Source organism: Sapajus apella, unplaced genomic scaffold (genome assembly GCF_009761245.1).
Source record: "Sapajus apella isolate SASKATOON/1434 unplaced genomic scaffold, GSC_monkey_1.0 scaffold35, whole genome shotgun sequence".
NCBI classification, from domain to species: Eukaryota; Metazoa; Chordata; class Mammalia; order Primates; family Cebidae; genus Sapajus; species Sapajus apella.
In genome coordinates, this window is record NW_022436975.1 from 3,181,159 (window position 1) to 3,196,211 (window position 15,053).

The 15,053-nt window shown below is 34.0% G+C and overlaps 1 protein-coding gene across 1 annotated transcript in view; it reads left to right on the top strand.

The window, feature by feature from the left end:
• The window catches only part of SNTG1 (syntrophin gamma 1), a 384,071-nt gene that overhangs the window by 305,168 nt on the left and 63,850 nt on the right, over window positions 1-15,053 (top strand). The window lies entirely within an intron of this gene.

A 15,053-nucleotide genomic window follows, 5' to 3' on the forward strand; every position in this document is an offset into this window, starting at 1 on the left:
AAACATGGAATAATATTCAATTTTGCTGTGGTATTATTACAATACAACTGGTTAAATATTTGCTCTGGACAACAGCCAGTGGACTTTATAGAAACTAAGACAAGTTTTCTGACTGTATTTATGGTTACCACTTATTTCCAAAAATAATCTTAGTTTTGTTTCTGTAAATACATTGATACTTTGGTTATTCATTAGGTACTAAGTCTTATTTAGTTTTTGTATGTCTAATTAACATGGATTAGTGGATTCGTTGGTCAAGAGAAAGAGTAGTGATGTGTTAATAGAACAAACCTGTCTCATGTTACCTGAGTTTGAACTCTGACCTCAATTAATATCAACAATATATCAGTGATATATTATCTTAATTATCTTCAGAATCCCCAAATTTAAATGAGGAATTATAATTATAGCCACATTTGTAGAGTTAGTATTATGAATAAGCACGTTCAAACTAGGTACTTTGAAAACATTGAATACATGTTAGTGATTTCTGATTCTAAATTGCTTGTGAAATAAATGCTCCCCTTGAAGTAATATCAGTCATGGACACCATGGCAATTCCCTTATTTTTTTATCTAGCGTCATTCTCCCCTTTTCCAAATGATATAACTTTCTGGCAAGTCTGAAGACGTAGATTTATTCTACCTTAGTCTAAATAGGCATTTGAATGAGTTGTGCCTCCAATCTTGGAATCAGAGAACAATCATCTGAGCAAGTGCTTGCTTGACATTAAGAGAGTGGATTTATTTCTCTGTTAGGGAGCTGACATTTGATTATATTTGTAACTTTTGAAGATTTATATTTGCAACTTTTGAAGTTTATCCTAAATTACAAAATTTAGTTTATCCTAAATTTTGTAATTTAGGATAAACTAAATTACAACTGCATATAGTATGTAAAGGAAATTGAGAGGGTGTCAAGATCAGAAATCTCAATGATATGTAATATGCAGGTGCCTCTGTTTGGGCAAAAGGAGTCTACACGGGCTCTCTTTGGCCTTCTGTTGCATGGATTCAACAGCAGACATGGACATACAACGTTGGCCTGTTAACCCCTAGAGTGCTCCTCTTTCTCCACTGTCCTCAGTCACCAGAAGTCTTCTGAGGATAATAATTGACTCCATCATGTACAAGTCCTAAAACTTGCTGAATCATCTGCTTAGGTTGTGTGTCAGTGGGAGGAGGAGGCCAGTCATGCAGGGCAGATAACTTCTTCAGAAATGATAGTGGATGTGACGGCAATTTTATTTTAAAAGGTTGCTTAATAACACAATTCAAACAATGAATCAGATAACATTCTCCTTTCTCCACACTCTCACAATGAATTTGCAAATCACTTCAGGATCCATTGTTCAGTACACTCTTTATGAGCTTCAGTCTCTTGACTTAGGGGAACATGGCTGATGAAGCTCTAGTTGGTCAATACAAATTATGTGAATGGTATCAAAACACTAAGAATACAATTTCCATTTTTTTCTCATTGGACTTTAAGTGTTGTTCTTACTAGGCATCATTTTCAGATTCTTTTTCTGCTCAGAATGAGCCAGCAATGCTAAGAATTTTTGAAACTTACTTAATGGGAATTCCCAACCTATTTCCAACTGCCTTGCGTTGAATGTTATTTATATGCCAATGATTCTAAATTTATTCAGAGCTATCCCTTGCATTTCAAACAAATGCTTTTAAAGCCTTCTGGATGATTCCGTGTAGATATCTAACGAACACCTCAAACACAACAAACACAACATGTCCTCCAACTCTGCAGACACACACCTCAGTCAAGAGATATTTTAACTTTTCAGTTGCTCATGCGCAAGACCTTGGAGTCACTCCTGAAATTTTTTATCATGACCCATATGCCACACATCAGCAAAACGTAGCCAGAACCACTGCGGTGACATTGATCATCCTCAAGCCTCAACTGTGTCAGTCTCACATTTCCTACCTGATTCCCACTTTGACCCTTGCCTCCTATCAGTTTCCAATTTGACTCAAAGAGTAAAATACAGCGTTCTCAGGGCCCTTTGTAAAATCTCTCCCACAACACCCTCAGACCTGCCTTGTCTGCCCCAGTCTCTTGTTACACACCCAACTAACTCAAGCCAATTCCACTCTCTTGCTGAGGCGTACACCAGCCTGAGATCCTTTGAATTTGTTGCCTTCCTCTCCAAATATCTTAAACGGTTTAGTCTTTTCCTTCATGTCTCTTCTCAAATGTCACCTCCTGAAGAACATTTTTTCTTTTCTTTTTTTTTCTTATGGATTTGCATATGTTGAACCAGCCTTGCATCCCCAGGGAACATTTTTTCTATCACACTTCATAAGTGGCAATGCCCCCAAGGCTAGTACTCCTTAATGCTTTTAACTGGCTTTATCACTCCCTGACATATTATGATTAAGCATTTTGTCATTTGCTTTATGGTTTGTCTTGGTCCCACTCAAACCAAAACTCCAGGAGGCAGAGATGTCATCTGTTTTGCTTACTGCTATGGCCCCACACTGGAACAGTGCCTGGCATACCTCAGGTACACAACCCATTTTTTTGGTTGAATTTCTACTATGGATATTTCTATAGCCCCCAGACAAATCCCTTTCTGAAATAGTAGTGAGTATATACAGTCTTGAACTTTGCTTGAAAATGTTTCCACAGTTGAAAGTTATTTGTATTTGTTTAAAAGAAAGAAATACTTACAGGTATGTGTGGGGTCAGTGTAGGGGGAAGACAGTATCTAATGGGACTGGGATGGAATGAGCAATCCTCAATCATTCATTAGAAGAGGATTCAGAAGTCAGGCCAAAGATGCTATCATCCATATTAATGAGAACTAATTGAGCAGTTTGGCCAAAAAACTTCCCCTGCATCTGACAAAATGTGCTGGACTAACTGAACACATTTTATGAGACATTTTGCTGCCAGATACCATTTCCCACAATGATCTGCACTTTTTACATCTCCCTAGGCAGGATACTAATACAGCATACTAGGCCATATAAAGAGAAGAGCAATTTTAAGTGACACAAGTATTCCCTTTATATCCCATGGTGGTCAGATCCATATGAGTCCATTCTGGCACTTTATGGCTTTTACTACTTGAGGGATTTGGGAAAAGTGGAATCTGTTGCAGTGGAGGGACACTAACATAATTAAATAGCTAAAACATAGCACCTATGAGGAAGGCCAATCATTTGCTTCATTTGATTTTATAAAGAGAAAGCTGAAAGGTGATTTCATAATCATCCTCAAGGATATAAAAGGTTACTTTTTAAAAAGTGGTTACCACCTGTTTTTAATTACAATTGAAGAAAGATTAAGAAAAAATTAGTGTCAACTGCTGTGTGAGGATAAAGTTTTAAAAAAGGAAGACTGGAATGTTGAATAACAAATTCTGCATGCAAAATATTAAAGTTTAAGAATTGTCATTTCATTCTTAGTAGATATTTAAATGTGGAATTGTTTGAACTATTTTTTGAATGCAGGGCCAAATGACTAACCGTAATTGCTACTGTTTGTGACCCTCTGATATCACCATTTATATAAACAAGTAGTATTTCCCCATCACTGGATAGCCATTTCTCTGGAAAACCACATGTTCTCTGCCTGTAGGTTTTCTAAGCATGATTTTGAGAACTTTTTTTTTTTAATTAAGATGCAATTAGACTTAGAGATGGAATATTGGAGTTAAAATGGAAGATGAATCTTAGAACTATTAATTCAAACTGTTAATCTAACTAAGCAATTTTGAAAGCCATTTATTTAACAATATTGTAAGAAACTAATTTTGTTTTATGTGTCTCTCCTTTGTTTGCTTTTCTGGTTCTAGGAATGCTAATTTATGGTAGTAAAGATTCTTTCAATAATAATGTCTTAGGGAAAATTCTGTCTGATGTCAATCAAAATAATAACAAATACTGATTTAAGTATATTAAAAAATTCAAGAATGCAAATGAAACGCAATGATAAAAAGGGTTTTTATGATAATCACATTCTACATATGATCTATCCACATTTTAAAAAATTATCATATAAAAAAGTATTTCTCTTTTAAGGTGCACACCATTTTTCCATATGTGCAACTTATCTTTACTCAAATTTACTTTTTAAAATAAAAACAAAAATACAACTTCACTTCTCCAAGCCCTGTGGAAAGCTAAATCTAAGACATTTAAGTTAGTGAAGGAGATGAAGCCATGATGTGCAGATCGATTTAGCAAATAAATCAGTAAGGATGCTTTAAACAAAGGGGCATGTTAGAAGAACAAAAACATGGTTGTGGTCAGTGTATTCTCTGCTTATGACAAATATAAGAAAATAACCTTGCTTTTGCTCCAAGAAATTGGTTAATGTATTTGCTTCTGAAGGAGATAAATTCAAGTGACATGAGAGATGCTGCTAGAAAGAACTATGCCATTTAAACTACCAATCCTCTAGGTTAATAAAGATGTCTAGGAATTCAACCATTATCTACCTTATATAAGCCACTTCGCCCCCATAGGTTCCCAAGCCTAAAATTGCTAATCTTTGAATATGTTTTTTAACTCTGATAATAAATATCTATGGAGATCAGTATTTATATTTATGCAGCTATTTTAAGCCAGCACAGAATTCATAAACTTTTGTGATCACACACACACACATACAGCACATGATCTCTAGAGAATGGAGGATTATCTACGTAGTACACAATTCTGGTGAACATGTTTTCATTAGTGTGAATATCATTAGCTAATTGTGCAAGAAGGTGAAGCCTTCTTGTCTCTGCCTTATATAAATTAATTCTAGCATGGCGATGTCACCCTGTATTATAGAGACAGGTGTGTTTGTTCTTGGGTGCATGGGTACCACAACACATATGGGATTCAGTGTTAGATATACTCTAGTTTTGTAGTAATAGTCTATTTCAACTATGGAATATTGAAATTATTATGAGATATAAGTAACATAATGGAGTACTTAATATTTTCAGGTCACTTCTTCTAAGTGATATACATCGATTATTTCTTTTAATCTTCACAAGGACCTTAAGGCAGGTATTATTAGGCAGTATCATCTCCTGTGAAAATGCCTGCATTGATTCCTAGAGAGATAAAAGCAGTGGTCAAAATTCGCATTCAAACTGAAGCTGAATGTCTGCCAAATTAACGGCTTTAAATTTTAGGCCAGGTATTAATAGCTTCTAAAGTGGGAAAGTGATCAATGTCTTTGAGACCTATTTCCCTCGTTAGATAAATTAAGATTGTAGCCAACTTTGTTGGATTATTTTAAAGATTAAACAAGAGATGGCATTCGAAGAATATGTCAATTTATATAAGGGTTTATATTTTCCTAAGAAGAAGGAGGAAATTTAAACTTATTTTTTCTTTTCTTCAGATAAATCAACTAAAATTCAGGGAAAAAAATTTGCATATATAAATGTTAATTTGATTTTTAAAATAATTTTTAATGTCACCAAAGTAATGAATTTTATTTACAATTAAAAATTTATTTAAAATTAATGCTTGTGAAAATAACTTACTTTTCTCAGTAGTTAAAATATTTTCAAGAATAAAGTGGTTTTATGCAATTAAAGTTGTCAGCTTGAAATGGTCTATCACAAGTAATAGAAATAGATCATGAAATAGACTCTTGTAAGCTTCCACCTAACCAAATAGCAAAATCTACATGATCTGCACAAATTAAAAATGAAAAAAATTCAAAACATATGATTATAGATAACCATGAAACCACACACAAAGACAGTAAGATATGAAAAAAGAAAAAAAATTAACAAAACAGAAACAATTAAGTAGCAGTAATAAATCCTTAACTATCAATACTAATCTTGAGTGGAAATGGATTAAATTCTTCAATAAATGAATGAATGGATAAAAAGCAAATCCCAACTATATGCTGATTACAACACATGTATCTCCCTTTTAAGGACACATGTGGAAGAAATAGAAAAAGGCATTCCATGCAACAGAAATTGAAATGAATCAGGGGTAGCAATACTTATATTAAACAAAGTAGATGTTGAATCAAAAACTATAAAAAGAGACAAATAAGGACATTATATAAATAAAGGGGTAAGTTCTTTAAGAGCATATAACAATTATCAATATATAAATGTACCCAACAGTACGGCACCTAAATGTATAAAGGATCTGAAAAGAGAAATGAATTGCAGTATAATAATTATAGAGACTTCAATATTGGACAGATCATCCAGACAGAAATTCAATAAGGAGATATTGGATTTGAACAGCACGTTAGACAAAATGAATCTAATGGACATTTGTAGAACATTCCACTTAAAAGCAACAGAATATACATTCTGCTCAAGGACACATGGAGCATTCTCCAGGATAAATCATTTAAGCCACAAGACAAGTCTCAGAAAATTTACAAAAATTAAAATCATTTCAACCACAATAATATGAAACTAGAAACCAATAACAGTAAGAATTTTATAAATTCACAATACATGAATATTAAACAGCATGCTCATAAACAACCATCGGGGCAATAATGAAATTAAAAGATACATTTAAAAATTCCTTGAGACTAATGAAAGTGAAAACATAACATACCAAAACCTATGGGATACAGAAAAAGCAGATATAACAGGGACATTTATATCAACAACCACCTACATTAGAAAAGAAGAGAGATTTCATAAAAATAACCTAATGTTACACCTCAAGAAACTAGAAAAGCAAGAGGAAACAGCCCAAAATTATTACAAGAAAGAAAATAATAAAGAACATAAATAAATGAGTTAGAGACTACAAAAAAAAGATCAAAGAAATGAAGTTATTTTTTTGAAAAAATAAATCATATTTACAACCTTTAGCTAGAGAAAGAAAAAAGATAAAAGATTCAAATAAATAAAATCAGGGATTAAAAATGAAACTTTACATCTCATACAACAGAAATGCAAAGGATTGTAAGCAAATTTATGAAAAAGTATATGCCAATAAATTGGATAACTTATAAGAAATAAATATATTTTGGGATACATACAACTTTCTAAGAACAACTGTTGAATAAATAAAAATCTGAAGACACCAACAATAAGTGAGGAGACTGAATTTGTAGTAAGAAGTCTCCCAACAAAGAAAAGCCCAAGGCCTGATGGCGTCATTGTTGAATTCTATCAAACATTTAATAAATAACTGATGCCAATTCTCCACCAATTAATCCAAATAATTCACGAGGGAACACATCCAAATTTTAATGAGGACAACGTCATCCTGATACCAAAGGCAAATATATCACAAGAAAAAAATTATAGGCCAACATCCTTTATAAACATAACTGTGAAAATCCTCAACAAATAGTAGTCAAACCAATTCAACAACACATTAAAAGGATCATTTACCATGATCAAGTGGGATTTATCCCTGGAAGACAAAGATGGTTTAACACTTGCAAATTAATAAATAGGATACACCACATTAATTAAATAAAGGACAAAAATCATATAATCATTTCATAAAACACAAAGCATTTGACAACATTCAACATTCTTTCCTGATAAAAAAAAAAGAAAGAAAAACTTCCAACAGATTAGTTATAAAATAAATGTACTTCAACACAATAAAGACCATATGACAAGCCAAAAGCCAACATCATTCTTAACAAGGGAAAGTTAAAAGCATTTTCTCTAAGACCTGAAACAAGACAGAAATGCACACTATCACCACTCCTATTCAATATAGTGTTGAAAGTCAGAGCCAGAGAAATTAGGCAAGAGGAAGAAATAAATGGAACACAAACCGAAAAAGAAAACGCTAAATTGTCCTTGTTTGCAAGTGACATGATCTTATATGTTAAAAAAAACCCTAGAGACTCCCCTACTCACCCACATACACAAAAACTGTTAGAAATAAGAAAAATTTTGTTGATATTGATACAATATCAACACACAAAATTGGTAGTTTGTTTACACTAACAACTAATGTTTTGAAAAAATAATCAAGAGAACAATGCCATTTATAATAGTTACACAGAATACTTAACAATAGACTGTTTCTGACAGTCAAGTATATGTTATTACTGAGTAGATAAGCCAAAATGTTAATAGCAACTATTCCTAAGTGAAGAAATTATGAGTGACTTTTAATTTCTGTCTTCGTGGTTTATTTCTTATTTATTTATTTATTTATTTATTTATTCTTAGGAGGTACAAGTGTATATTTCTTACATGCATATATTTTTTATTGGTGAAGTGTGAGCTTTCAGTGCGCCTGTTACCCAAATAGGTAAAATTGTAATCTTTACTCATCTTCCATCCTCTTATCTTTTGAAGTCTTCAATGTCTTATTATTCCATTCTATATGTCCAGATGTACCCATTGTTTAGTTCCCACTTATGGGTGAGAATATACAGTATTTGACTTTCTAGTCAAAGTGTTTGACTTTATAGGTGAGAATTTACAGTATTTAACATTATATATAAGTAATGTTCATTATCCAGCACATAGGTTGATATCATATATTTGTTATTGTGAATAGTGCTGTGATAACCATGTGAGTGCAGGTCTTGTTTTGATAAAATAGTTTCTTTTCTTTTGGGTGTATACCCAGTAGTGGAATTGCTAGATTGAGTGGTAGTTCTATTTTTATTTCTTTGAGAAATCTCCATATTGTTTTTCATAAAGGTTGTACTAATTTACATTTCCACCAACAAAGTATTAGCATTTTCTTTTGTCTGCATACTTACCAAATCTGTTGTTTATGACTTTTTGGTAATAGCCATTCTGACTGGGGTAAGATGGTATCTCATTGAATTTGAATTTATCTTATGATTAGTGATATTAAGCATTTTTTCATATGTCTGATGTTCACTTGTATGTTTTATTTTGACAAAATGTCTATTAATGTCCTTTGCCCATATTTTTTTTTGAGAGTCTCAATCTGTCACCCTGAGAAAGAGCCTCACTCTGTCACCCAGGCTTGAGTGCAGTAGCATGATCTCGCTTTACCTGCTTTTTAACAGGGTTGTTTTCTTCTTGTTGAGTTGTCTGAGTTCCTTGTAGATTCTGGATATTAGCCCTCTTCTAGTTTCATGGTTTGCAAATATTTTTTCTCATTCTTGGGTTGTGTGTTTACTTTGTCAGTTACTTTTTTTGCTGTGGAGAAGTTTTTAATTAAGTCCTATTTTTCTATTTTTGTTGGATTTGCTTTGAGAACTTGGTCTTAAAATCTTTGCCTAGGCCAATGTCCAAAATATGTCCCTAGGTTTTCTTCTAAGATATTAATAGTTTCAAGTCTTACAGTCTTTAATTCATCTTGAGTTATTTTGTTATATGGTTAATTTTTTATATGGTGAGTGATAGGAGTCTGGTTTCATTTTTTTTCATATGGGCATCCAATTTTCCTATCACCATTTATGAAATAAGTTGTCCCTTACCCAGTGTATATTTTTGTTGAGTTTGTCAAAGCTCAGTTAACTGTAGGTATTTGGCTTTATTTCTAGGATCTTTCTTCTGTTCCATTGATCTCTTTGTCTGATTATAAAATCAATACCATGCTATTTTGGTTACTATAGCCACCTAGTACTATTTGAAGTCAGGTAATGTTATGCCTCCAACTTTGTTATTTTTGTTTATGATTTCTTTGGCTAACTTGGGGTCTTTTTGTTTGTTTTTTTTTTTGCTCCACATCAATTTTAGGGTTTATTTTTTAATTCAGTGAAAATCACATTAGTATTTTGATAGAAATTGCGTTGAATTTCTAGATTGTTTTGGGGAATATGGTTATGTTAACAATATTAATTCTATTGATCCATGAGTATGGGCTATTTTATCATTTGTTTGTGTCAACTATAATTTCTTTTATCAGTATTTTGTAGTTTCTCTTGTAGAGATCTTTCACCTTCTCACTTAAATATATTTCTGGATTTTTTGGAAGTTATTATAAACAGCATTGCCCTCCTTTTAACTGCATTATTGTTGCTGTATAGAAAAGCTACTGAATTTTATATGTTAATTTTGTATCATAAAACTTTATTGAACTTATTCATAAAATCTAAAAGTTTTTTTGTGTAATCTTTATAATTTTTTGAGGTATATGATTATATCATCAGCAAACAAAGATAAATTGACTTCTGTTTTCCAATTTGGATGCATTTGGTTTGTTTCTCTTGCCTGATTGCTCTGGCTAGTACTTTATTACTATGTTAAATAGGAGTGGTAAGAGTGGACCTCCCTCTCATATTCTAGTTCTTACGGGGAATACTTTAAACTTTTCCATTTTCAGTGTGATGTTGACAGTGGATTTGTCATAGATGACGTTTATTATGTTGAGGCATGTTCCTCCTCATTTGTTGAGGGTTTTGAGCTTGTGCTCTTATGAAATGATGTTAAATTTTATCAAATTCTTTTTCTGTGTCTATTGAGGTGATCATATGATTTTTGGCCTTAATTCTATTTGGGTAACATATGACATTTATTTGTTTGCATATGTTGAATTATTCTTGCATCTCTGGTATAAAATTGAGTTGATCATCATGTAATATATTTTTTACGTGTTGGATTTAGTTTGCTTAGAATTTTTTGAGAATTTTTATGTCTGTGTTAATCAGGGATATAGGTCTGTGGTTTTATTTTTTTGTTGTTGTGTTTCTGCCTGGCTTTGGTATCAGGTGATGCAGGCTTTGTATAATAAGGTATAATAAGGCCGGGAGAATTTCCTTTTCAATTTTTTGAACTGTTTCAGGAGTATTGGTACCAGTTCTTTGTACATTTGCTAGAATTTGTCTGTCAATCCATCTCTTCCTGGTTTTTTCTTTGTTGGTAGATATTTCTTAGTTGAGAGTTTTTTTTCAATTGGATTTTAAATTCAGTCTTGTTATTTGTCTATTGATGGTTTCTACTTCTTCTTGATTCAATCTTAGGAGGTTGTATGATTTCAAGAATCATCTATTTCCTCTAGGTTTTCTAGTTTGTGAGCATATATGGACAAAGGTGTTGTCTCAGTGCTGCTACCTTGACCAAGAGGAATGAGATGTGATCTTCTCTCATGTTCCATTTTTGGTGGGCTCACCACCTTCCCAACTTTGTCAGCAGGCCTGGCTATTGACTTAGTGTAGTTTGCTTCTAGCTGGCAACACAAACTGCCCCAGGTCTTAGGAGTCACTGCCCAGCTCAACACCATACTGCCCAAGCAAATCCCCTCTTTCTCTGGTGAGAGAAGCAGGTGGAATGGAAGATGGGGTAAGCCTGGTTCCAGCACGCCAATGGCTGGAGCCCATGCCATACTTGATTCTCAATTCTGGCTGTGGGAACCTCTTTCCTGCTTCAGTACCAGATCCCCAGGACCCAGCTAGAGTCTTTTTAATGCCAAAGGCCATCACTGCTGCTAGTTTTGTGGACTATGCACAGCTTGCAAAGAGCTAGGATCAAGAATGGTGTTCTGTTGTATGTTCCCAGTCTAGGGAATGCATGTGATAATTACCAGAGCAGTTATTTCTTACAGTCTCCCAGCCACTCCCCAAGGGAGATCGAGGGCTTGGAAGGGTCAAGATGCTCTATTCTCTGCCAGCCCCCAAGGTAGATCCAGGACTTGGAGAAGTCAACCTGTTCCCCTGTGGCATGAATTACATGATTCTATACTATGAAAGTGGACCACAGAGAGATACTCACTCACCCTCTCCCATATTGGGAACTCACTCTTTTCTCATTTCAGCCAATTCCAGCCACACATGCTTACTGCTCTTCTTTTTCTGGTCAGATTCTGGAGTTTCCTTATGTGTTTCTGTTGAACTCCTGTGTTTCCTTTTGGATAATATGTTTGTAACAAAATAGTGTCTGAGGTGGATCTTAATCAATTAGAGGTTTATCTTGTCAAGGTTGAGAACATGCCTGGGAAAAAGAAACAAAACTCACAAGGAGATATGTACCCTGTGCTTTTTAAAGAAAGGTTTCTATGAACTTCAGTATTTAATAGGGAAAAAGCAAACGGGGAAGGAAGAAAGAAAAAAATCTGGGTAGGCAATGAGGTATGCGGCCACATTCTTGTTAGGCTCTTATTAATGTGCAGAAAAGCTACATTTTACATAAAATAAAGTAAACATTAATTACAGCTTTTTGGGAATGGAAAAAAAGGCAGTTTTTTGCAAGACTTGCTACCTAAGTTTAGCCCTTTGATATAATGAGTTTGGGATCCCAAGATTTGATGTTTTTTCATATGTGCAAAGTGTGATTGTCTACACACTATTGTTATTCTTCTAAGTGGATGAAATACTCTGGAAAAGCATCCAGTCAGTCATCTTGAAAAAAAACAACTGTTGTTTCTTTGGAATATTGCCTTAGAAATCTGAGAGGTGTTCAGTGAAGGACAGCATATGGTTATCAGTCTAGAGAAAGTGCTCAGAGAACTTGGAAATTTTGAAAAAATAGAAGATACTTCGGGAGAAGTGAGAAAATTGAGAAAAATGCAAAAGATGTGTTCTTGATGTGTTTAGCTATTATTATTATCATTACCATTGCTAAATGATACTTTCCAATTAGCAAAAAAGTATGCTGGAGGCTATTGCTTTTACGTGGGCATCAGTTACACTTTGACAAAAAAAGAAATGCTTGCAAAGAGCAAGCCATAGAAGGCAAGTTAGGAAATGATACATATGTTTATCTATATTTATTTTATTGAATCAACACTGACAGCAGAAATACCCAACATTAATTAAATACTTCCATGTATTAGGGACTAAGCAAAAAATTAAAATATTATATTATTTAATCATCAGATCAATTAATTCTTTCCACTTTATTGATGAGTAAAGGAAGCTATACATATCTTAATAAACTTGCTGAGGGTTACCTACTAATAAATAAAAGAGAGGAGATTCAGATTCAAACAGAATTCTGAAGCTAGAGCTTGTGTTCTTATCACCTTTTTGCAGCTCCTGCGTGTGTGTGAGTGAGAATGAGGGTGAGAAAGAGGAATATCTACATTCTTATTTATACCTGTGTGGATGATCATGTGTAATACTCGTTTTTCTACTAATGCTTCTAGTAAATGCCAGTCTCTATGAGTAATTTATTTAGTTTTTCAGTTAGTTATATATATTATTGATTCCATATAACTCGATAATGACTGCAATCATAAAGAAACACATTCTTTTGAAATGTCATGGGCAGGAAAGATAGAAACTCCAGTATAAGAAATCCAGTGTCAATTATTTTAGATGATTACCTTGCAAGTAGATCTTTAAAGTATTTGAGCTATAGTCACTTTTCACTAAATTTCTGATAAAGGATCACCTGCTTTTTATGCAGTTTCCCCTTGTCCCACTCACCCACTCTTAGCTGTCTAAGGTTAGAGTCCATGCTGCCTCCTTCTTACATGAAACCCTCCAATAGCTTTGCCTGGCAGGCGCATTCTGTGAATTTCTTAGCAGGACCACCTGGTCTTCTTCACGCATGCACCTGATTGCTCTGCACTCGTCTTTAAGTGCTTGATGGTACTTCGCTCTCTCCCTACAATACAACTTACCCCTCCTACTTTCCCTCAAGATGATTATCACTCCTTATTCTGTTCCTTAGCATGTTACCTCTATAGCACTCTCACATGCTCATTATTTTAACATATTTCTCTCTCTCACTAAACCAAGACCTGGATGCTCACATGCCATTTGTGGTGTCAGTAAGTTCATGAGAAGTATCTTATAAATAACAACATCAAATGACGGCAAGTATTCAGAGATGCTGAAACTATATTTGCAGAGTTGAAGAGAGGATACTTTGTCTGAGAGAGTCACCAGTTGGGTAATATAATAGAAAACCTTAAATTGAGTTTTTTAAAGAGTAAATGAGTAAAGTTTTGCCAAGAGAATGGAAAATCTTATATGAAGGCCATTTTAAGATCCTGTTGCTACATGGAATTTATGAAAAGGAAAAAAATACCAAAATGTTCTGACCAATAATGACATTAGATAACTTTATTATGAGGAAGACTAAGACCAATTTAATAAACCATAACATTGGCAAAGTTTCTGGAAACTGCAATGTTGACTTATAGTTTTTCTTCCAATGTTATCAATTTATAAGATAATGTAGATGTTGAAATACCTGCAATATAAAGAAAGGGTGTAATACAATTTTTGCTATGGTAGCTTGTCATTTTACTGTGTTCAAGTCCAAAATGTATAACCAGATTATCATCCCATGTCCTTCCCTGGCTTCCACTCTTAATGTTTCTGCCACCTTTTATTTGAATTTCTGGAATGCCCCGCTTTCTCTTACTTCAGGCCCCAGCCAGCTCCATCCACTCTCTGGAAAGAACACCCTTTATCTACTCTTTATCGTTAATCTTCTAGTTGTTTCTGACTACTGTTTAAAATTTACTTCCTAGAGAACGTTTCTCTTGCTTTTCAATCTATTGTGATATAATATCCCATTCTTCCTATTATATATATTTTGAGATGGAGTTTCACTCTTGTTGCCCAGACTGGAGTGCAGTGGCCCAATACCAGCTCACTGCAACCTCCCTATTGCAGGTACAAGCAATTCTCCTGCCTCAGCCCCCCACATAGCTGGGACACATGCCACCACACCTGGCTAATTTTTGTAATTTTAGTAGAAACGAGGTTTTACCATATTGGACAGGCTGGTCTGGAACTTCTGACCTCAGGTGATTCACCTGACTCGGCCTCCCAAAGGTCTGGGATTACAGATGTGAGCCATCACGCCCAGCCTCTTATTTTTTTTTACATAATGGCACTTATAATAATTTGTACAAGCATGTTTACTTGTGTGGTTATTGTCTGTCACTGTTGCCCCTCTAGACATTATAATCCCAAAATTGCTAAAAAGTATTTACAATCAGTTTATCATTGGACCGTACTCACAAAAATATTATGTTTTTATTTTTTCTCCCTTCAGAGAGTAGGAAAATCAATAAGCACAGTGTTTATCATCCTTTTAGCTCTCTGAGCATCTACTGGCAGCAAGGGTCGGAGTGAAATTCTACAACCCTGAGAGTAACTGCCTTCCATTAACTCTCTTCCAATGATTATAAGAATGCAAGCAGGAAATAAAGAAAATATTATTTTTAAAACACTTGCTAAAGCAG